The sequence below is a fragment of the Mauremys reevesii genome, linkage group 17 (genome assembly GCF_016161935.1).
Source record: "Mauremys reevesii isolate NIE-2019 linkage group 17, ASM1616193v1, whole genome shotgun sequence".
Taxonomy (NCBI): domain Eukaryota; kingdom Metazoa; phylum Chordata; order Testudines; family Geoemydidae; genus Mauremys; species Mauremys reevesii.
This window is the reverse complement of record NC_052639.1, coordinates 8,669,438-8,692,178: the sequence shown is the minus strand read 5'-3', so window position 1 is coordinate 8,692,178 and position 22,741 is coordinate 8,669,438. Positions and strand designations below refer to the sequence as shown.

Here is a 22,741-nt window from a genome sequence, read left to right as displayed (position 1 = left end):
CAGCTCCCCCCACCCACTACAGGCCTTGCTGACAAGCTCCTCCTCTTCCCCTTCAGCCCCTCCCACCTGCCAGTGATCAGCTGTTCAGTGGGGTGCAGGAGGCGCTGGGCGGGGAGGGGGAGGAGAAGGGACAGTAAGAGGTGGGGGAGGGAGAGGAATGGGGCAGGAAGGTGCAGGCCAGGAAGAGATGGGACAGGGGTGGGGGCTTGGGGGAAGGGGTGGAGTGAGTGCAGGGCCTGGTACAGAAGGGGGGGGGGATTTGTCCTGGGCCCTTCACCCCTCTAGGGCCGGCCCTGCAGGGAAGCACCGACTCTCACAGTGACAATACAACTGACCAGCCTTGCGGGGGAGGCTGAGGGAGATCTGCACTCACCAGGTCTCTTCTCTCCCCCACGGTGAGCCAGACACTGCTCTCTCCTGGCTCTCACTCTAGCAGCTGGACGCCAAGGAGCCATTTCCCCACAGGAAGTGCATTGAGTGTCCCTGTGGTGCTGGGGGGCTGGCGCTGCTTTTGCCTGTGGGGCTGGCAGGGGGGCTGATGTCTGCACAGACTCTCAGCTGCCAGGCCGGAGGGGGCACTTGGGACCTTACCAGACTGGCTCAGTGAAGATGGGGAGTTGACAGAGCAATACAGACGCTCTCCAGAGCACAGAGCAGCAGCCGCCCATGCAGCCAGGCAATGAGCATTTCCCACAGCCTGGAGCCGAGGGGGAGGCGGCAGCTGCTGTTCCAGCTCCTCGGGGACAGGCCCTGTCAGCCAACAGCCACTTCTTACTCCCCACAGCTAAGGGCGCCGGGTTCCTCCGGTGGGGGTGTGGAGCAGCCGTTCGTTTTCCTGTCCTTTTTGTGTGCAACTGCTGACAAACACATCCCAGACAGAGAAGCAACAGGCCAAAGGGCTGTTACACAGCTGCTAAAGTAGCTCAGCTGGGAGAGCGTTAGACTGAAGATCTAAAGGTCCCTGCTTCAACCCCAGACTAAGGCAGGTCCTTTCATCCCCTTTGTGCAGGAGGTGGTTTGTTCTCTGGGAGCACAGCCAGAGGTGGCAGGCTTGTATAACCTTTTGGTGGTGCCTCCCCCCGCTCCCGCCCTGTAAGCCGATATAAAATGAAGCTACAACACGTTGGCACCACAAGATTACAAGGGTCAATTAAAAGTGGAAAGTCAGAAGCAGCACTTGCCTGCTTCAATAGACGGTATTATATTTTGCTGCACAGACTGAGAGGCAAGGAAACAGAGGGGCAGTCAGTGCTCAGGGAGGAGAGAGGTCAGTGATTCACACCCAACAGGGGACACTGTCTTTTTGAGGTGAGTGCAGCTGGCTTGGGACGGTGCTGACGATGGATAGAAAAGAGTCTGGAGTCAATGACAGACGAGACCACAGAAGGGGAAGGGGAATGGCAGCCCCACAGAAGGTCCTGGGTGCTCAGATGCCCCAGTTATTGCACCCTGGCCTGTCACAGAGAGAGAAAAGACCCAGCGGGACCCAGCCCCCCTACAGTGATCCCATGGACAAGAACCTGGCTGGGAGTGGGGTGAAGTTCCCTCTGGGCAAAGGGGAGCTGAAATCCCTCAGTGTCCTGGAGTTTAAGCAATAGAAGCTTCAAACCCTGCACGGGTGTGGGCTGAGGTGCATCAGCAGAAAGTTGGGCTGGACGGGGCGGCAGGTTTGTACAATTTTTGGTGGTGCCCAGAATGGGATCAAGTCCTGCCCCACCCCCCCACACACACCTGCCTAAGGCTCTGGGAGGGAGTTTGGGTGAGGGAGGGAGAGGGGCTGGGCTCTGGGAGAGTTTGGGTGCAGGGTCTGGACTCAGTCAGGGGGTTGTGCTGCAGGAGGGTGTGCAGGGGGCAAGCTCTTGGAGGGAGTTTGGGTGCAGGTGTGGGGTCTGGGTTGGGGTTGGGGGTGCAGGAGAGGGTGAGGGGTGCAGCATTTACCTCGGGCATCTCCCAAAAGCAACCTGCACCCTCCTCTGGCAGCAGCCCCTAAGCGGGAGGGCCAGGGGTGTCTCTGTGCATGGCTGCCTGCACACTTCACCCCCGCAGCTCCCATTGCCACAGCTGGCAGAGTTGGCACTCAGGGCGGGGCAGAATACGGAGACCTCCCCCACACCAGGGAGGTGCCAGCCGTTTCCGGGAGTGACGTGCCACATGGAGTGAGGGCGGGCAGGAAACTGCCTTAGTCCCCTTGGCCTGCTGGCGGTGGTGGCGGGGGTCCCTGGGCCCTTTTAAATTGCCCAAGGGTGGCAGGCAGCACTGAGGGGGACATTCCCAAGGGCCTAACGTTGCTTTGCACAATGATAAATCTTGGAACAGGACAGAAATGAAATGGCAGCAGAACCTAAGGAATTAAAAGCCTCCGGATTCTTGTGTGTGCACTGACTCCAAACGGAAACTGTAATTTGACTCGCTTTGTGTCTGCGGCTGGTAAAATATCAAGGCAAAATCATTCCAGTGATTGTGACCCTGGGATTGAGGAGGCTTTGGTCTTATTAAAATGTAACTAGCATGTTACACTTGTGTTTTTAAAGGTGGCTTCCCCAAGCAATCCCAAGTTGTTCTTCCCACAGCTGGCTGATGGGGGGCAGCAGGGGATCTCCCCAATCTGGGGGAATCTCTCTGGGCCCCACTGTTAATTCTCCATCCTTTCTCCCCCTAACCATGCCCACCCCCCATTATCAATGTTTTGGAGCAATCCCTCCCTCCCTCCCTCCCTCCCTTTATGGGATACAGACTCTGTGACAGAGACTGACTGGGGCTCCTCTCTGCATGGCCCCAGTGGGGAAGGAAAGAGACTGGAGGGAGGGGGAGAAGATGAGCAGAAGGAGTCAAATGGGGCTAAACCAAAACAGAGATTTTCTTTCTGTCAAAATGTCCTGGAGTCTCATGGCTGAAAAGCCGCATCTTGAGTTAGGTTTGATGCATCAGCCTTTCAATGACCAGGCAAAGGTGTGAATCACAGAGACTGATAACTGCCTACTTCCCAATTTTGCCAAAGAAGCACCTGCACTGGTGCAACTGGTTAGCGCAGAGGGGGCTACTGCTGGGGTTATGAATTCAAGCCTTATTTGGAGCACTGGTTTTTATTACCTGTGTAGTTTCCCCAACTTGCTTTGCTTAATTCCCATGGAAAGTGCCCTACTAGGAAAAGGAGAGTAAGTTCTAAAAGGTGGCAGTAGGTGCATAGCTTGGAAACATCCCCCCTGTGCTGCTATTAGTTCCAGTAGATTGTTCACTGGCAGCCTGAATTGATTTCTTTGCTGCTGTGAAAGCTGCCATGAAAAGTCTCTGGTCACCAGAGCTCCCTGCTTCTTCCAGCACATCTCTGGCTCCTTCCCTGCCCCAGTCATGGCTGTAGGAGGGTCCTATATACACTGAGCCTCAAACTTTTCCAAGCCTTTTTAGCGCAGTTGGCAGCGTGTCAGTTGCATAATCTAAAGGTCCTGAGTTCAAGCCTCAGAGAAGGCAGTGGGTTTAGCTCCCTGCTTCAGATTTTCTGAAGGAAATCAGAGAAAAGAAACTATAGGAGAGTGGTTTCTAGACACCCTCCCACCCATCTCACACACACACACAGACTTTTCTAAGGCATTAACTTTTCCTTCTCTGTGCAGTTTGTATTCTCCATAGAGCAAAATAAAACAAAAACATGCAAGTCCAAGCCTAATACAGTATGAAACTCAATACAGATCAAATCTCACCCTCAGAGATCTTCCAATAAGCTTCTTTCGCAGACTAGACTTATTTCTTGTCTGGGCCCAATCTTTTCACCTAGTACAGTCCTTGTTCCAGCTCAGGTGGTAGCTAGGGGATGTCTCATAACTGCAGCCACCTTTCTTCTGTTCCACCCCCTTATATAGCTTTGGTACAAGGCAGGAATCTTTTGTCTCTCTCCTGGGGAAAAGCCCCAGGTTTAAGATGGATTCCTGTACCAGGTGACATGGTCACATGTCCTGTGAGACCCCCAAGCCTTCATTCTTCCTGGCCTGACTCACAGATGGTGCAGGACAGAGCCATCTCCAGTCAATTGTCCTGGTTAATGGGAGCCATCAAGAGTCCAAACCACTATTAATGGCCCACACTTTGCATCATTACAACAGGACCTCAGAGTTATAGTTCATATTTCTCGTTTCAGATACAAGAATGATTGAGTCATACAAATAGGATGAACACACACAATAGATAATAAGCTTTGTAATGATACTGTACAAGAGACCTTTTGCATGAAGCATGTTCCAGTTACATTATATTCACAGGTTTCAGAGTAGCAGCTGTGTTAGTCTGTATCCGCAAAAAGAACAGGAGTACTTGTGGCACCTTAGAGAATAACAAATTTATTTTAGCATAAGCTTTCATGGGCTACAGCTCACTTCTTCGGATGCATCTAAAGTGAGCTGTAGCCCATGAAAGCTTATGCTGAAATAAATTTGTTAGTCTCTAAGGTGCCATAAGTACTCCTATTATATTCACACTCATTAGCATAGTTTCATAAAATCATCAACATCACAGCAGGGAAAGGGTTTTACTGCGGCACCTGGGAGCAGTTGAGTTTCATGTTCAGGCTGTGGGATGAGTTCCTCCAGGTTTCTTGTAAGCACACAGGGACCTTAGCAGGTGCTCTTGATACAGGAATGGCCCTGACAGATAAAGTGATGGGGATTGCATTTTCCTTTTTTAGTTTTTTATTTCCAATGACATTTCTGTTTGTGATTTCGTTTTGCTTTGTATAACTGTGTTTTCTCCTGGATTTGATATTTAACTAAAAAAAGAATAAGGCCTCAGGGCGCTGGATGGAGGAGCAGGCTGGGGCTAGGACTGCTAAGAGAGCGAGAGTAGCAGGTTTTCTGTATTGTTTCCTGCCCTCATTTTCATGACTAGTTTCTCTTCTGCATGAAATTTGTTTTTGTTTCTATGTGAGCCTGACTAGCTCAGTTGGCAGAGCATCAGACTTTTAATCTGAGGGTCCAGGGTTCAAGTCCCTGGTCAGGTGAAAAAGGAACCCTTCCCCTCAAAATGGAAGAAAGTGTCTCTCCAGGATGTTATTTGGCATCACCTTTTTTTCCCCAGTACTTGGATTTTCACTAGGAAGGGCCATGTACTGCCTGGGACTGAAGGGGCAACTTCCTCACACGCCCACTGGCCTCTCAGTCAGGATTAAGAAAGGCCTCTGGGAGCTGCAGCAAACTGCTGCATGACAACTTGGTGAGCAAATGCAGGGCTGCCTGCACAGGGTCATCCTCACCAGAGGTCTGGGTGTTCCCTATTGGTCCCATGGTGTAAGGGCCAGCACTCGGGACTTTGAATCCTGCAATCTGAGCTGAAGTCTCGGTGGGATCTGAGGACAATTCCTGTGCCACAAACCCTGCTGGGTCTTCCAAGGCTCTGTCTTGCTCTCTCCAATGCCATGAATGCCTGTCTTTTGCCCGCTAGCTGTTGTGACTTGAGCACAAGAGGGGACGTTTGATCCAGAAGCCTGGCCGTGACTGGAGTCCTGTAGGTAGGGATACAAGCTCCATTTCCTGTGAGTCCTGAAGCTGGGCTGCAGCCTGGCCTAGCAGGCAGCCCTGTTGGTTCACCTACTGGCCCAAAGTCACTTGGGCGGTGTTGGTGTTCCCCAGGGATGCTGAAGGGCCTAAGGGAGGGACGCTCAATACCCCCACCATCAGTCAGGGTGGAAGAGAAGGGCTGCAAGAGTGGGCAGGTTGATGAGCTGGGCCTTCTAGCATTCGGCTGGGGATGACGTGGGGAACACGAACTGGGAGAAATGGTTGGTGGCCTGTGAGGAATGACTCAGCCAGTGATGTAGGTGGACCTTGTCATTAGCCTACAAAGTTGTGATGCTCAAGACCCATCTGTGGGGAATATCTTCAGCCAGGTATTTCCCCCTGCTCCACGAGTGCTGCTGAGACCGAACACGATGGCCTTCCACTTCTTGTGGGGCCATAGGACGTCCCTACCTAGTCAGAAGTGCGGCTTTTCTGTTGTATTAGAAGAGGGGTTGGGCCTGGTGGGCTTTGAAGACTTTTACGGCTCTACTTTTTTGTTTTTCAATTTTCAGTGGGTGGCTGAGCTGGAGGGCAGGTCAGGCCCGAGGGGAATGGTGGGGCAACCACGAAGAACACAACCGACTCTTCCAATATGGCTGTATTTTTTTTTTTACCCCACTGGGTGCAGCACCAGGTATGGGATGGCCGATGGTGGCAGAAGGGGGGAGGAGATTAGGAAACCTCCCCTCCCCCAGTGTTCTTCTATTCCCACCTTACATCCTACAGGATTTTCAGTGGGTGGCTAGGTGGAAGGTGCTTGTAGGATGGCTTCATCCACAACAGGGGCCACCCTCACAGCAGTGGCAGCCACAACAGCAAGGCCCCCCCTTCGGCTCAGTCTGAACAGAGATCAATGTACCACTGGGTGAGACAGGTCAATTTTAAGGAGCTTCCTCTGAAGGTGAGCAACTGTGCCCAGAACTTACTGACAGGAGTTTTAAAGTATTTGCAAATGTGCACGGCCGGCATGTGCAAAGCAAAGGCTTCCCGGGGCACTGTGTCAGGCTCTGGCACCGCTAGAGACAATGGACCATCTTCAGCCACCAGGTGACCCAGGATCTAAGGCAGGAATGGGGTGAGGAAGCAAGTCAAGCTGAGCAAGGCAGGAAAAATTCATCTTGCCTTCATGGGCGCTCGCAATGATGCCCTTTTGTGTGCCAGGACTGACAAAAACATCCCAGACAGAGAAGCAGCAGGCCAAAAAAGCAGCAGGGGTATTCTGTCTGCTACCCAAGATCCATAAACCTGGAAATCATGGATGCCCCATCATTTCAGGCAATGGCACCCTGACAGCAGGATTGTCTGGCTGTGTAGACTCCCTTCTCAGGCCCTACGCTACCAGCACTCCTAGCTATCTTCGAGACACCACTGACTTCCTGAGGAAACTACAGTCCTTTGGTGATCTTCCAGAAAACACCATCCTGGCCACTATAGAGGTAGAAGCCCTCTACACCAACGTTCCACACAAAGATGGACTACAAGCCTTCAGGAACAGTATCCCCGATAATGTCACAGCAAACCTGGTGGCTGAACTTTGTGACTTTGTCCTCACCCAAAACTATTTCAGATTTGGGGACAATGTATACCTTCAAGTCAGGGGCACTGCTATGGGTACCCGCATGGCCCCACAGTATGCCAACATTTTTGTGGCTGACTTAGAACAACGCTTCCTCAGCTCTCATCCTCTAATGCCCCTACTCTACTTGCGCTACACTGATGACACCTTCATCATCTGGACCCATGGAAAAGAAAAGCCTTGAGGAATTCCACCATGATTTCAACAATTTCCATCCCACCATCAACCTCAGCCTGGACCAGTCCACACAAGAGATCCACTTCCTGGACACTACAGTGCTAATAAGCGATGGTCACATAAACACCACCCTATACCGGAAACATACTGACCGCTATACTTACCTACATGCCTCCAGCTTTCACCCAGACCACATCACACAGTCCATTGTCTACAGCCACGCTCTAAGATACAACCACATATATGCTCCAAACCCTCAGAGAGACAAACACCTACAAGATCTCTATCAAGCGTTCTTACAACTGCAGTACCCACCAGCTGAAGTGAAGAAACAGATTGACAGAGCCAGAAGAGTACCCAGAAGTCACCTAATACAGGACAGGCCCAACAAAGAAAGGAACAGAACCCCACTAGCCATCACCTTCAGCCCCCAACTGAAACCTCTCCAGCGCATCATCAAGGATCTACAACCTATCCTGAAGGACGATCCCTCACTCTCACAGATCTTGGGAGACAGGCCAGTCCTTGCTTACAGACAGCCCCCCAACCTGAAGCAAATACTTACCAGCAATGACACAACAAAAACACTAACCCAGGAACCTATCCTTGCAACAAAGCCTGTTGCCAACTCTGTCCACATATCTATTCAGGGGACACCATCATAGGACCTAATCACATCAGCCACACTATCAGAGGCTCATTCACCTGCATATCTACCAATGTGATATATGCCATCATGTACCAGCAATGCCCCTCTGCCCTGTACATTGGCCAAACCAGACAGTCTCCACGTAAAATAATAAATGGACACAAATCACATGTCAAGAATTATAACATTCAAAAACCAGTCGGAGAACACTTCAATCTCCTGGTCACGCATTTACAGACCTAAAAGTCGCAATATTACAACAAAAAACCTTCAACAACAGACTCCAATGAGAGACTGCTGAATTGGAATTAATTTGCAAACTGGACACCATTAAATTAGGCTTGAATAAAGACTGGGAGTGGATGGGTCATTACACAAAGTCAAACTATTTCCCCATGTTTATTTGTCCCCCTACTGTTACTCACACCTTCCTGTCAACTGTTGGAAATGTGCCATCCTGATTATCACTACAAAAGGTTTTTTTCTCCTGCTGCTAATAGCTCACCTTAACTGCTCATTCTTGTTAGAGTGTGTATGGCAACACCCATTTTTTTCATGTTCTGTGTGTATATATATATCTTACTGCTTTATTTCCACTGCATGCATCCGATTAAATGGGTTTTAGCCCAGCAAAGCTTATGCTCAAATAAATTTGTTAGTCTCTAAGGTGCCACAAGTACTCCTTGTTCTTTTTGCAGATAAATTAATGGAGATTAAGTCCATGAATGGCTATTAGCCAGGATGGGTAAGGAATGGTATCCCTAGCCTCTGTTTGTCAGAGGGTGGAGATGGATGGTAGGAGAGAGATCACTTGATCATTACCTGTTAGGTTCAGTCCCTCTGGGGCACCTGGCATTGGCCACTGTTGGCAGATAGGATGTGGGGTTGGATGGACCTTTGGTCTGACCCAGTGTGACCATTCTTATGTTCTTATGAAGGGAGGGGCAAAACACTGTGACAGAGTTTCTGTAGTGTAGTGGTTATCATGTTTGCCTAACACGCAAAAGGTCCCTGGTTTGAAACCAGACAGAAACACAATGGCTTAATTTTCCCAGCTCCTACTGGCCTATCTCTGCTGTTGTAAGAGCAGGAGTGATTTCTATGCGCAGAAGGTCTGTTATACTTCCCCTGCTCCCACTTTTGTCTCCTCTCCCTCTCTGAATGCCTGTGAAGTGGCTTTTCCCCTCCCGCTCCCTCCTGGAATGCTCCTGGGATGAATGTTCTGGTTGAAGAGCAGAAGAGCTCCCAGGTAGACAAGGTGTCTGGGACTCTAATTAGGCAGCACTCACACACCCAGAGCATGGACACTGCCCAGGGTGGAGTGTGACCAACCAGATGCAGCCAAGTCATCTCTAGTCGCAGGCCATGAGGTGCAGGCCCTTAAAAGGGGGAAGGGCCCTGTGCTCAGGAGAGCACTCACAAGCTTGTACCTCCAGTGAATGCTCTTTGCCCGGACCGCCTGGCCAGTGGTTGTCTGCGTTGTATTTCATTGTGCCTCAGGGAGAGTTACCTTCATCGCACCATCCATAGCTGTGCTGTGGGACACTTACCTTGCAGAATCCTGACATCTCCAGTTCCCTGCCAGTCCTGGGAGCGTGAGTATGCGAGTGTGACACCCTCTCCCGCTTCTTCTTTTGAGCTTAGCTGTCATTATAACAAACGTGCTGCTTTCTGCCAAACTCTGGTGGGTCATTAGTCCTCCCTACGCTGACTAGCTGGCCCAATTTCGGGTAACACCTGCGATAAACCCCAACCCCTGCATGGCAGAGGGTGGTGAAATGAGCTGAGGAAAAAGCCTTGGCATCAGCACGGGAAAGCTAGAGGATCTTGGCCAGTCACCTTTTGAAGACTTGTGGTTTGGTCTCCTCTGCCCTGGGAGGTTGGCCTATGGCGGCCGGCTCTTCCTGCTGCCTCCTCTGTGTGACTTGCCAAAGGAGGGAGTGAGGCGGGAATGGGGCAAAAGAGGAAAGTCGAGCTGAGGAAGGCAGGGCAGAAGCTCAGCGCCTCAGTGCGGCTAAGTGGGGTTAGTAGAGCATCACCATTCGTTCTGCAAAGCCTGGGGAGGTGCGGTTGGCTGCTGGGAGGTAGAATCCTGTGCCTGCCTCTTGGCTTCCCAGGGATGGCTACTTGCAGCCCAGGAGAAGGATGGTTCTGGGTGAAAGGAAGACAAGCAAAGCTCTGGGAGGAACTTTGGGTGCGGGGTGCTGGCTCTGTGCTGGGGGAGGGGGTTGGAGTGCAGGAGGGGTGGCGCTTACCCTGGGCACTGCAGCTCCCAAAGTGACTGGTACACACAACCCTGCATAAGCAGCTCGTAGGTGGGTGGGGCCAGGGGGTCTCCGTGTGCCGCTGCCTGCAGGCACTGCCCCCAGAGCTCCCATTGGCTGCAGTTCCTGGCCAATGGGCGCTGCGGAGTTGGTACCCGGGGCAGGGGCAGTGAATGGAGACACTCACCCCACACCAGGGGATGCTGGGACATGCCGGCCATTTCTAGAAGCGGCACAGTATGACGGAGGCAGAGTGGGCAGGGAGCCACCTCAGTGCTGCTGGCACATCTCTGCACACCCATGGGGAGGGGAGCAGAGGGCCTCCATGTGCTACCTGGGGTAGGGGCAGTGCACAGAGCTGCATCCCCTCCCGGGTCTATTACAGGAGTGGGTGGGTGGGGTCTTTTGGCCTGCAAGGTGCAGCAGGTCGGACTAGATGATCACATTGGTCCCTTCTGACCTTAAAGGCTCTGAGTCTAAAAGGGAGAGGGAAGTAAAGGATTTTTTTTAAAAAAATAAACCTAACATTGTAATACCAGGATAACTCCAACAGCTCATTGTATAGTTCTGCCCCTTTCTTCCTCCATTGTGTGTTGAATGACCTGCAGCACATGGATTTTGTCATTCCATTGATAAACTGATACAATGTGACTGAAATTAAACCAATTCCCAGGAGAGAAAACATCACATCCCTGCATTGGCTGGGAATCGAGCCCAAGTCAACTGCTTGGAAGGCAGCTATGCTCACCACTATACCACCAATGCATCTAAGAAAAGCAATACTTATGCTTGCCCAATGAGGCTAGAGCAGCATTGAGAAGATTTTCTGCCTGTTAAAATGTACTGGATTCTCATCACTAAAAAAAAAACACCTCCATCTTCACTTGGGTTTGAACCATCAGCCTTTCAATTAGCCACCAAAGTTGTTAACCACAGGGTATGTCTACACTATGGGATTATTCCAATTTTACAGAAACTGTTTTTTGGAAACAGATTGTATAAAGTCGAGTGCATGGAGCCCCAGTAAGCACATTAATTCGGCCGTGTGTGTCCATGTACCGAGGCTGGCGTTGATTTCCAGAGCGTTGCACTGTGGGTAGCTATGCTATAGCTATCCCATAGATCCCGCAGTCTCTCCTGCCCATTGGAATTCTGGGTTGAGATCCCAGTGCCTGATGGGGCAAAAACAGTGTCGTGGGTGATTCTGGGTAAATGTTGTCACTCAATCCTCCCTCCATGAAAGCAACGGCAGACAATCATTTCACACCCTTTTCCCTGGATTGCCCGGGCAGACGCCATAGCACGGCAACCATGGAGCCCATTCAGCCTCTTTTCACTGTCACCGTATCTCTACTGGATGGTGCTGACAGACGTGGTACTGCAGTGCTACACAGCAGCATCCCTTGCCTTTGCAAGTTAGCAGAGACGGTTACCAGCCATACTGTCCTGTCTGCTGCCTTGCAAGTTGACAATAACAGTTCCCAGTTATACTGTACCGTCTGCTGCTGTCATGGGTGCTCCTGGCCGGCCTTGGTGAGGTCAGCTGGGGTCACAGGGACAAAAATGGGAATGACTCCCCAGGTCATTCCCTTCCTTAAGTATTGTCTAATGGGAGAGTCAGTCCTGTCTGGACTATCGGGCAAACCTACTAAAGAACCAGAGAGTAAATGGTCATTCCCATTTTGCCCAGGTGCCCCCGGGCGACCTCACAGAGGCCAGCCAGGAGCACTCACGGGACAACGATGACGGATAACAGTCCTACTGTACCGTCTGCCGGCCAGAATGGAAGGGAAGGGGATGCTGCTGTGTAGCGCTGCAGCACCACATCTGCCAGCAGCATCCAGTCGACATAAATCAAAAAATGATTTTTCCCCTTTGCTTTCATGGGGGTGGTGATGACATATACCCTGAACCACCCGTGACAATGTTTTTGACCCTTCAGGCTTTGGGAACTCAGCCAAGAATTCAAATGGTTTTCGGTGAGTGCGAGAACTGTGGGATAGCTACACTTGTCAGTCGCCCCTCCCTCCGTGAGCGTCCATTTCATTCTTTGGCTTTCTGGTACGCTTGCCTCAGCTCCTTAAGTTTCAGCACTGTGTTGAGTCTCTGTTGCGGCCTCTGTCTATCATGGCCTTGGAGATTTTTTTAAAATGTTTTGGCATTTTGTCTTTTGGAACGGAGTTCTGATAGAACAGATTCATCTCCCCATACAAAGATCAGCTTCAGTATCTCCCCTACAGTCAATGCTGGAGCTCTTTTTTGATTCTGGGACTGCATGGTCACCTGTGTTCATCGGCGCTCCACGCTGGGCAAACAGGAAATGAAATTCAAAAGTTCATGGGGCTTTTTCTGTTTACCTGGCCAGTGCATCCGAGTTCAGATTGCTGTCCAGAGCGGTCACAATGGTGCACTGTGGGATAGCACCCGGAGGCCAATATCGTCGAATTGTGGCCACATTAACCCTAATCTGACATGGCAATGCCGATTTCAACGCTACTCCCCTCGTCGGGGAGGAGTACAGATACCGGTATTAAGAGACCTTTATATCGATATAAAGGGCTTTGTTGTGTGGATGGGTGCAGGGTTAATGCGATTTAACGCTGCTAAATTCGATATAAACTCGTAGTGTTGACCAGGCCAGAGAGAGCAGCAGGTTTCCCCTATTGTTTCCCACTCTTGTTTTCTTGACTAGTTTCTCCTCTGCACCAACTTGCTGTTTTTTTTGGTGAGCCTGGCTAGCTCAGTGGGCAGAGCATCAAACTTTTAATCTGAGGGTCCAGGTTTCAAGTCCCTGGTCAGGTGATAAACTACTCCCCAAGATCTTACACTGTCTTGCTGGAGTCCTCTTTGATGTTACTTTTTCTCTTCAGGATTTTCCCTTTCCTCAGAAGGGCCCTTTTGTGTGTGGTTTGAAGGGGCAACTTCCTGACAGCCCCTCTGTCCTTGCAGCCTGGAGGAATAAAGGCCTCTGGGCATAGAGCATGTTCCTCCCCTGCACACACACACACACACACAGAATACCCCTAAGGAATTAGAATCACCTGCTCCTTCCCCTGTCCTGCTGGATCCCCAAATGAAGATGCTCTTCAGCCTAAACCCATGTCGCCTCTTTTCCCAGTGCCCCTCAGACCCAACCCTCAGTCCCTCCTATGCTCACTGCTCCTCACTCCCAACCAGAGCCTGCTCCTCTTCACCCTTCTCCTCTGTCCCAACCCACAGGCCCCTTCTCCTCATGCTGCTCCTCAATCCCAACCCACAGCTCCCTCCTTCCCTCCAGCAGCAGGTGCTTCAGACCCCCTCAGGAAGATTTTCTTGCAGGGTTTCGTGTATGAGTCTGCATGTGGATTTTACAGTATGTTGGAAATAGGTTGGGTTGCTTGCCGAAATGATCACTTGTGGTTGGTGTTGGACTCCCAGTCTCCATGTTATAGGGGCAGGAGAAATAAAGGGTTGTTATCCTTGTTGTGTGAATCGAGGGCAGCACAACTGTGCTTGGCAGACCCCGACTGAGGGACTCACCCTCAATTCAATAGCACTTGCTAGGCAGGGGACAGGGGTTCCAAAGCCAAGTGGGCTGGGGCTTGCGTCCCAATACTAAAATGTAGGTATCAGACCAACGTTAGGACAGGGTGGCTGTGGAGGGATGAGTGAGTCCCTAGACAACATAGTGAGTAGGGAGCCTTCTTATTTTCCCCCCTTTTCCACCCAGGATGGCAGGTGAACTCTACAGAGGCACCTCTGGGCTTGCTCTGACTAAGGACAACAGCTGTGAGTGGGGTGCAGAGCGGGGATGGCTCATGTTAAAGGACTTTTGGTTGCTGGACTTACGAACCGTAGGGAGAAGGACACTGTCCAGCTTATCTGGGGGGTGGGTCTTTCCCTCGTGGTTTATGTGTTGGGGCTGCTGACATGACTTCTGCTAACCCTGGGCTTACATTGCAGTGTAGACATACCCTGAGAGGGCATCTAGACTGTGACAAAATCCCGCTGGCCTGGATGGTCTGATTTGGGCTCCTATGGGCTCAGATTGTGGAGCTAAAAACTACAGCGTAGACATTTGGGTTCAGACTGGAGCCCAGGCTTCGAGCCCCTCACCCCTCGTGGGGTCTCGGAGGCTGGGCTGAAGCCCAAGTGTCTACACTGTCATTTTATAACCCTGCAGCACAAGCCCCACAAGCCTGAATCAACTGACCAAGGGTTTGAGAATAGTGACTTGGGTGTGTTAATGGCAGTGTAGACATAATGCTAGGCTATATCCGTACTGCGATGAAACACCCACGGGTGTCCCATGCCAGTTCAGGATCCCAGGCAAGGGCCATGAGGTGGTAAATTTGCACGTAGACATCTCGGCTCAGGGTCAATACTGGGCTCTGGGAGACCTCAAGGTTGGGAGGGAGTTTAGCAAGCAAAAAAGGTAAAATGGCAGTGGAGTATTACCCTGGACTCAATGGCATTTCTCCATTGGTCTGTCTGCTTTGGGGCAGGGACAATAACACGTCCTGCTGCATTTGTTATTTCAAAGGGCGGTTTAGGATTTTCTTTCTCACACACGGTGCACGAAGCAGGACTCAATCCTTGGTGTAAACTAAATGAGCTGCCCACAGGTTCTGGCAGCCACAATGAGCCATTTGGTGTGAGAGCCCAGACCTGCCTCTGTCCCAGAGGAAGCAGGATCATCTGTGACAGGCTGGAACACTGACCTATCAGCTCTTAACTCCCAAATTTTCAGTAAGTCTGTTATCAGTGCCTGTGAGTATAATTTAAACAACTATACTGGACCAGACCAAAAAGCTCTGTGTTTTGTCCTCCCACAGTAGCCAATACCAGGTTGCCCAAGAGCTAGTTAATAAGGCACCACTGGGAATTGAACCCAGGATCTCCTGTTTACAAGACAGGTGCTTTAGCCAGCTAAGCCATGGTGCCTGCCTGTGGCAACAGCACAGTGTCTGCCCACACCTGACTCCCTGCCATCCCCACCGGGGCCTGACAAGCTTTGCTTGTGTTTGGATTCTGCAAAGCAGAGGAGCAGGTCAGGTTTTCCTTGCAAGCTGTGTGTGTGTGTGTGTGTGTGTGTGTGTGTGTGTGTGTGTGTGTGTGTGTGTGTGTGTGTGTGTGTGTGTGTGTGTGTGTGTGTGTGTGTGTGTGTGTGTGTGTGTGTGTGTGTGTGTGTGTGTGTGTGTGTGTGTGTGTGTGTGTGTGTGTGTGTGTGAGAGAGAGAGAGAGAGAAAGAGAAGGAATCTTTGGCCAGGTCTGCACTACAAAGTTATTTCAGCATCATTATATTGCTCAGCTGTGTGAAAAACACACAACGCTCCCTCGGTCAGCAGCTTTTGGCTGGTGCACACACTGCAATACCACATCTGGGGACAAAATTGCCCTGTTTTGGTGACAAAATAAAACCACCTCGACGAGAGGCCTAGTGCTTTTTGCAGCAAACTTAAAAGTGACAAATGTCAGTGTAAATGCTGCTGGTCATTATATCACCATTACTGGCCTCCTCCAGTATCCCACAATGCCTGCCGTGAACTCGCCTGCCCTGCATTCCTGCTACAGAGCCATGGGCCCCTCCCCTTTCATAGCTCCAGAAAGTTCTGACAGCTGAGCCACTATCTAACCGGGATTAGCTTGATAGAACTGCATTGCCAGCCTAAGCCATGTAATTACACCAACCTAATTTTGTAGTGTAGAGCTGTCCAAAGAATCACACACACACCTTGGGAGCAAAACTTCATCTGCTCCTCTGCTTTATAGAATACAAACACGAACAACACTTCTCAGGGCCCAGTGGGGATTGGCAGAGAGTCAGGTGTGGGCCATCTTTATCCCAGGAGAGATGGACTCTAAGGGTACCTCTCCATTGCAATGTAAGCCCAGGTGTGGCACGCTGTGCTCAGAGCAGCACCTGGAAGCCCCATATTCACCACTCTCATATAATGATGAGATGGTTTGTACAAAGTCTGCCTTGTGAGGTATCATTTCAAAAGTCTTGATCTGTTGAACATTAATATCGGGTTGGATTGTGTGTGCTCGCATTGGTTGGGAAGTTATGAAGTTTTGCTCTGTGTGTGTTACTGAGATATGTTATGAGGTTGGGAAATGCCCCCCACCAGCCTTTCAGGTGTGACAAGGGAGGAGCCAGACTCACTGCTGGCCCATTGAAGGGATCCACACTCCCAAGGACTATCCCAGGAACCGTGTACAATGCAGACTTCTCCGAGATAGCACAGCGACAATGGACACTGCTTGACTCACATCGTAGCAAAGGAGCTTCCTAGCAAGTTGGAAGAAACTATGAAAGAGGGGAAGAGACATCATGACTTGGCCTCTCTCCCCCACAACTCAGCAGCTGCAAACACACCTGGAGGACAAAGACTGAACTGAACTGACTCAGAAATCAGAAGAGAATAATAACAATAATACTTGCAAACCAAAGTCCCCTAACAGACTAGTACTGGTTTTTCAGCAGAAAATTTTCAGTTTGGGGAATTTTGTTTTCTCAGTCAGACCTTGCCAAGGGAAGCAGGGAGAAAATGTTGGAGTTGCCTCCTTCAGAACAGCTTGGCCTAGACACTAGCTCTGGTTCACTGCTCTGGCCTTGCTCGCGTTGAGGGTATTTTAATAATTTGGGCAGGTCCCAGGGTGTTTGGGGGAGAAGATGAGGATGTTACCTCTTGAGATAAAAACTAAGAAATACAGCACTAGAGAATTTCTTTTTTAAAGAAATCTGGGATTTAGACATTTTATTTAAAGCAAGGGAGTTCTGAGTTTCTGAGAAGGTTTTTGTTTGCAAGAAGCAAGATTGTTTGAGCTGTCATTGTACCAAAGGGGGAGATGGTTGTCTACAAAGAAGGGGTGAAAACTAAATGCATTCATTGAGGATGGGATTTGAACCCATGCATGCAGAGCACAATGGATTACTAGTCCATCACCTTAACCACTTGGCTACCTCATCTGAGCTGTTAAAAAGGGACAGGAGGAGAAATCTAAGGCCAGCAGAGCTAGGGCCAATAAGGAGTTTTTAAATACTACGCAGAAGCAGGGGCTGAATGAGCTCCCCCCTCACATCTAGTGAGGAGCTGGGGGAAAGACTTCAGGAACAGAGCGTGTTTGCACAGACACACCTACTCTGCCTAGGTGTGCAGCATGATGGAGCTGCTTTCCCAAAATGACCAGTTTCAGCTGGTGGTGGGTTACAAATCACTTTAGGATTCAATGGAATGAAATGTTATTATCCTTCCTGCATGATTGAAGGGCAGCAGAACATACCTAGTCTGTCCTGATGGAGGGGTGGGTGGGTGGGTGAGGAATAGCTTTTATTGGACTTCATAGAAGTGATTGAGAACATCACCCTAAACCAGTGGTCCCCAAACATTTCACTCTGTGCCCTCTTAGCCATGGCTGTGGCCCCTTGGAAGCCGCAGTCAAGAACTGATGCTGAGAGTGGGGCTGTTGCTTGCTGGGGAGAGGGGTGCAGACAGGGGTAAGGGGGTCGAGGCTGAGCTGGGAGCCAGAGCCCCAGGCTGACGTTGGGGTTGGGGAAGAGCTGGGGCAGAGTGGGGCTGAGTGCTCCCTCCATGGGGGCTGGCTCAGGCCCTGAGGTGCCCCCATGAATGTTCCTCTGTGTCCCCCTAGGAGTCATGCCCCACATTTTGGGAACCACTGAACCCTACTCGCTAAGCAGGGGCTAGTGATGCCAAAGCCCAGGGAAAGGGAGAACAAGTGCGGGCCCCCAGCACTGGAGCCATGTGAAGGGGCTGCAGGAGAGGGGCAATGGCTGGTGGCCCAGGGAGTTAAGGGCAAAGGGGGCACAGGAGGGGGCAGGAGTTAGGGGTGAAGGAGGTGCAAGGGGTGGGAGTGCAGGAGCTAGCGGTAAAGGGGGAGTGGGGATCGTCCAGGGGCAATGGGGAAGTGCCAAAGTACAAGCTTTGCCCAGGGCACCATTTTCCCTAATGCTGGTCTGAGCAAACAATTGGAAATGACCCTTCAGTGAGACCAGAACCATCGTGTAGAAAAGCCCCTTTGTTAAGTGGTGGTGGCTGAGGGCTTAGGGAGATGGGTTAGAAAACAACAGGCGTCTTTCTGTGGAGGTTTGATTCTTGCCTGTTAGGCAAGGCTGGTGTGTGGTGTCTCCATGGCTGCACTTTCAGTGTCTGATCTGCCCCAGGGAGCCAAGTCTAGACATACTCAGAGGCTCTATGCCAGGGTTCCTCAAACTTCCTTTCACTGCAACCCCCTTCTGCCCAGAAAAAACTTACTCCATGGCCCTGGAAAGAGGGACCAGGCCCCTCCACACTGGGCAGAGGCAGGGAAGACAAAGCCTGAGCCCTGCCCCAGTTAGGGGAGGGCAAAACCAGAGCTTGAAGGATTCAGCCCTGGGTGGTGGGGCTCAGAAATTTGGCTTCAGCCCCAGGCCCCAACAAGTCTAACGCCAGCCCTGCCAACCCCACTAAAACAGGGTTATGACCCACTTTGGGGGCCTGACCCACAGCTTGAGAACCACTGCTCTATGCTGATGGGAGAGAGTTTTCCTGGGGGTGTAGTTAATCCACTTCCCAAGAGGTGGCAGCTATGTCAGTGGGAGAAGCTATATCGGTGGGTGTGCAAGCTGTGGTGTTTGCCACATTTAAGAAGTTTAATCAAACCCCATTTTTAAAACCACCTGTGGTCTGGGAATGGCAAAGGAGCTCGATGAATCAGGGTTTGTCCTTCAAAGTCCTGAAAATCACGATTCCCTACTCAGGTCATTGTGGGGGTATAGCTCAGCGGTAGAGTGCATGACTGCAGCTCAAGTGATCCTCAAGTGGTCAGATTAGATGCTCTAATCGTCTCTTCTGGCCATAAAGGCGACTAATTTCTGAAAAACTGAGTGTAGCATTGGGAGCAGCATCTGATGTTTTCCTGTCTAGCCGGCTTGCTTCCTAGAACGAATGCTCCTTGAGTGGGGTGATCCACAGGGAGTAGCTCAAACCTCCAAAGTGCCTGGGCAGGGGCAGGACATTAGCACAGCAAGGGAGGGGTGTGGCAGTGACATCACAAAGGCTTTTTGCAGGACCTCAGACTATTGGTCAAAGGTGGTGGGGAGGTGGTGACCTCACAGAGAGATGCTGACATCAGCCAGGCAGGACAGGGGCGAGGGGCCAGGGAAACCTCAGAGACCCTGTGGCTTTGCTTCAGCAAGTCTCCTTCTCCAGGTCTCTCTTTGAGGACTGAGAGAGTATTCGGGTTCACGGACGTGAGCGCCAGGAGGAACCTCTTTCGAGTTTTCTCCTTCCCTTTTCCTGATTTTACTAGAAAACAGCCGTCCCTGTTTAGAAGGTAAGAGCCTCCTCGAGGTTTGAAACCTGTTCAGTCTGATCCATCTGGTGACCATTGAATTATAGGCATGGAAACCACGAGCTTAAGGAGGCAGAATTTTATTGCGCACCTGGGATTTTGTCCCTTAGAATCACTGGGGTCATTGGGGTTTGTCCTTTTTGTTTCACCTTTTCATCCATCCATCCTTTCTCTTTGTCTCTTGCTTCTTTTGTCCTTTCTCCTGTTCCCCTCCCAAGACCAGGAGGTGTGTGTGTGTGTGTGTGTGTGTGTGTTATGGGGGAGCAGTGTGGTTTTTCCCCGTGTAGCCAGCACCAGACCTGGCACCACCCCCAGCTCTGCCCCCTTCCTGCCACTGCATCCCCATCTCACCTCCTGACCCTGGCTGGGCGCCCCCGGCTCCTTGTAGCAGGGGGCTGTGCAGGGGGGTCTCCTTGCAACCATGAGTGGGTGTCTGGTGGGTGCCGTCACCTCCACCAGAGACCCCCAAGAAACTCACTAGCTTCCTCCGCATGTGGGGAGGGGCTCCTACTTTCTGTCTTGAGGGGGAGATTCCGTGATGTCAGAGCCTATGGTGAGAGTGGTTCGAATCACGAGTCTGGAGTGGCAGGACAAACCCCTCCCCCAGTCAGATTCTGCTAGGGGGCTGGGCTGGGATCTGTAGGGCGGGAGAGACAGGAAAAAGCAGCCGCCACTATTGAACCCAGGAGTCCTGGCTCCCAGTCCCCCTGCTATGACCTCTAGACCCACCTCTGCTCCCAGAGTCAGGGATAGAACCCAGAGGTCCCTGGCGCCTGGTGCCCAGCCCCCTCCCTGCTCTGACCACTAGACCCCACTCCTCTTTTAGGCTCGCTGCCTCTTCTATCCACCCACCCCACCTGTCCATCCCTTTGCTGCAGGTTTCTGGGGTGTCACCCCTGCTCTGCGCTCCCCCAGTGTAGCCCAAGGCCTTTCCTCCCCCCAACCACACATCCTCTCCCCCCTCGTGCTGGATCGTCTGCTTGGCCCCCTGCCCCCTCTCGGGGTGCGCTGTGCGGCGTGGCTGGGGATTGTGCAATGGCCCAGCACCAGGCAACGCAGAACGTAAACCACAGGCCCTGCCCCACCCCACCGCACTGGAGCCCAGCACCCTGCACTTGTTCCCTCCTGCCCCACAAGAGGGTGAGCTGCAGCCCCACCATGCTCTGCAGAGGGGAGAAGGGTCAAGCCAACCAGCCCATTTAGGATGGGGGAATCAACACCCTTTTTTCTGCACAGCCACTGACCATCAGCAGGATTCCTCCTCCCTCCTGTACCTCAGTGCAACAAAATCTCCACACCTAGACAGCTGGTCCATCCGCTGCACCCCAATCCCCCATGCCTGAGCCTCCCTGCCAAAGCCCTGCACCTGGCTCCATAGAATTAAGTCTCACATCTCGCAGGGAACTTGACTTCTGTGCCCAGAGAGTCTCAACCCCCCTCAGTAGATGACCCGAGTCTGAGAAACACAGTGTCCGTCTTCTCTAAAGAAGTAGGTGGAGAAATTATACGTGACCATGTGGCCTAATAGATAAGGCATCTGAGTCTGGATCAGGCAATTGAGGGTTCATGTCCCTTCATGGTTGTGCTTGTCCAGTTTTACCTTTGTGCTGAACGTCCTGCTCCCTTCGGGGCTGGAACCTCTTCTTGGCCGCTCAGGCCAATGCTCTGGCTTCAGCTAGAGCCCCGGGAAGGAGTTGGGGGTTGGGTGTCACAAAGGCTGGGGCATGAGCCCCAGGTGCTTCCAGTCTCACCTTTGCCCTTCCTGACTTGCCAAAGAAAATGGGCGGCTGCCCGGGCTAGTGTGTGGAGCAGTTTCCCTCTTCCAAGTGTGCGCCTGTCCCTGTGCTGGAGGGTACTTGCTACATAGCCCCTTGGGAGCCTGGGTGTTTCTCTGCTTCTCGCCAGCTGGGGAAAAGCCTCTCGGGGTAAAATCTCCTGCCCCACTGCCAAAGTGAGCACCTGGAGTGGGAACGGTAAGAGGCCCCACCGGGGGGGCTGACCCTGCTTTCCTACCGTCTTCTGATGTTGGCCACAGAGCATCAGCAGCCTCCCCACATGCTGGTCTGTGAGTGGCCTTCAGTGGGTGTTTGGCATGGCAGGGAGCAGGCTGGCTGGGGGTCTTTGTCGCTGTCTGCTGGCCACGCATAGGCATGGTTCTCCCTCCTCTGAACAGCCAGAGTGAGTCTGTGCTTAGAAAGCAGAGACACAGGAGACTCAAGACAAGAGGGTGAGAAAGATTGAGAAAGGGCCTATGCAGACAGCCCACACTACAGGGACGCTGCCTGGTGAAGGGATGTGGAGGCAGTTGAAATGTGCTTGGGAGGATGGTGATGAGGGATTGAAAAAATGTTGGACTCAGTGAAAGATGAGACCAAATGAGGGAAGCTGAATGGCAGCTCCACGGAGGGTCATTGTGATCAAACACCCCACCCATGGGCACCTCGGACTGTGCTAGACACAGAGAAAAGGCAAAGAGGGATCCAGCCCCCGAGTGATCCTCTTCTGGGAGAAGAGCCCCTGGATAATTAGGAGGTGGGTTGGGAATGGAGTGGAAGGTCCCTCAGGACGAGGCGAGAGAAAGGCCTCAGAGCTAGGGACACTAGGCAATACGACTGAAAGGGCTTCACGCCCTCCAGCAGCAACAGCTGAGGGCTGCAGGTTCGGACTGAGATCCCTGGGGAATGTCTCCACCCCCATCTGGGGTTGGTTTAGATTTAAACAATGATGCAGCCTCTGCTCCTGAGCAAAAGCACCGGAACCTCGGTAGAAGTGGGGGAGCCCCGAGGCCCTGCCCTTCTCCATGGCCCCAACTCTCTTCTTCCCCTGGAGGCCCTGCCCCCAAGCCAGGACAGAAGCTGAAGCAGGGCCATGGTAAAAGCCACCTAGGGAGCCCAAGCCACTATGGGGAGCTCCAAACCCTCCACCTGCCCTGGCTTAGGGGCCGGGGTGCCGAAGAGCCTGTGGTCATCAGCTGAGGCAGCCAGGAATGCAGCTATAAGTCACCCCAAAGGAGGGAAGGCATCTCTAGCTGGACTCTCAGGTTCAATAGCATGGGGCCATCTGGACCAAAGATCTCCCTTGAGTAGGCATTAGTAACCAAGCAGGAGGGACAAGAGAGACCTTTGTGCAATTGGGATGCTGAGCAGTAGGGCCTCTGGGGCTTCGTACCAATACAACACAGCTCCAGCAGATCCTGCCA

At 51.8% G+C, this 22,741-nt stretch overlaps 4 non-coding genes across 4 annotated transcripts; 1 reads left to right on the top strand and 3 right to left on the bottom strand.

Annotated features, from left to right (window-relative positions):
* Positions 1-4,914: 4,914 nt before the first annotated feature.
* TRNAK-UUU lies at positions 4,915-4,987 on the top strand. Its single transcript has one exon. It is a non-coding gene; the product is annotated as a tRNA-Lys (tRNA).
* Positions 4,988-10,902: 5,915 nt separating this feature from the next.
* Positions 10,903-10,974, bottom strand: TRNAG-UCC. The gene has a single exon. It is a non-coding gene; the product is annotated as a tRNA-Gly (tRNA).
* A 4,084-nt stretch (positions 10,975-15,058) lies between these two features.
* On the bottom strand, positions 15,059-15,132 carry TRNAT-UGU. The gene has a single exon. It is a non-coding gene; the product is annotated as a tRNA-Thr (tRNA).
* Positions 15,133-17,073: 1,941 nt separating this feature from the next.
* Positions 17,074-17,161, bottom strand: TRNAT-AGU. Its single transcript has one exon. It is a non-coding gene; the product is annotated as a tRNA-Thr (tRNA).
* Positions 17,162-22,741: the final 5,580 nt, after the last annotated feature.